The following is a 1,492-nucleotide window of genomic DNA, read 5'->3' on the forward strand; positions in this document are numbered from 1 at the left end:
AATGTTGTTCTCCTGTAGACGTCAATTCAGAATATTTTCATGCGCCTTTATTTTAAATAGAAAAACTAAAGCTAACCATTACAAATACATTGTCTTAACAATGAAGTCTATGTACATTTGATTTGCCTATATGATTCCTCTAAGGGTCCAATGAAATGGAAATCTGTATGATTCTGCATGACATTAAAAGCACACATATCCTCATTTTTAAGTAGGGAGTTCATCTCTGTTTTGAGGTGGGCATTCTGGTGAAAACTGAAAAACCTGCTAGACATATTCTAAAAGAGCTGTCTAACACCATGGAAGGGTTCATTTATTACTCATTTGTGTATCTAGACCTGAGCTCAGTGCATATCATATAATAGATGTTCAAATGGCTGGTTAATACTTTACCAATTACAATGAAAATGCTGACACCATATAGGACTTGAATTTTAGGAGACACATTAGTTCGCTTTGAACTTAGTAAATTCCTACTTAAAACTGCCGTATTCATTACTTTGTTCATTCACATTGTTGTAAGCCTACTTTTCCAGACACTCTTAGCTTCTGAAAATTGTGATGAATAAGACATACAAGTTTCCTACCCACACAGAATTTACAGAAGTGGAGTTTGTGGAGGCAAGGCAGAAATAAAGAAATTTCAGATACCAAAAACTGCTATATGATAGACAGAAATAGTAACATTAATTGGATGGTGAGGGAAGTGCTCTCTAAAGAATTACCACTTAAATGGACACGTGAAAAACAGCAAGAGTTTCCAGGAAAATGGAATCTCAAAACCAAAGAGTTAGAAAAAAGTGAGATTGTTCAAGTAATGCTTGAGGCATACTCAACAAGGCGGAAAGGAGTACAAAATAAGGGTAAAGGGAGGCAGAGGTCAGCTCATGTGGGGCCTTCTAGCCCGTGATATAAAGGCTTGGTTTTAATAAGTTTTAATAATTCAGATGAAATGCAGATTAATAAAATAAGGCATTTAAAGTAGTATAATTCTGTGGCATTTAGTACATTCACAATGTTATGTAACTACCACCTCACCTCTATCTAGCTCCAAAACATTTCATCACAACATAACTTTTAAGCAGTCACTCCCCATTATTCCTTTCCCTCATCCCCTGGCAATCACTAATCTGCTTTCTGTCCCTGTGGACTTACCTATTCTGGGCATTTCATATAAATGAAATCCTAAAATATATGACCTGTGTGTCTCATTCTTTCACTTAGAATGTTTTTGAGGTTCATCCACATTGTAGCATGACTATATACTCCTTTCCTTTTATAGCTGAATAATATTACACTGTATGGATATATACCACATTAGGTTTATTCATCATCAGTTGACAGCTATTTGGGTTGTTTCCACCTTTTGACTATTGTGAATAGTATTGCTGTGAACATTCTCATCCAAGTGTTTGTTCAATCTGTTTTCAATTCTGCTATATTTTAGATATCTGTCCCTACCCCAATCTCATGTTGAATTGTAATACCCACT

At 35.3% G+C, this 1,492-nt stretch overlaps 1 non-coding gene across 1 annotated transcript; it reads right to left on the reverse strand.

Moving 5' to 3' along the window:
• Nucleotides 1-236: 236 nt before the first annotated feature.
• LOC112438010 (U7 small nuclear RNA) lies at nt 237-300 on the reverse strand. The gene has a single exon (XR_003026518.1). It is a non-coding gene; the product is annotated as a U7 small nuclear RNA (small nuclear RNA).
• Between the last annotated feature and the right edge of the window lie 1,192 nt (nt 301-1,492).

The sequence above is a fragment of the Pan paniscus genome, chromosome 21 (genome assembly GCF_029289425.2).
Source record: "Pan paniscus chromosome 21, NHGRI_mPanPan1-v2.0_pri, whole genome shotgun sequence".
Classification (NCBI taxonomy): Eukaryota; Metazoa; Chordata; class Mammalia; order Primates; family Hominidae; genus Pan; species Pan paniscus.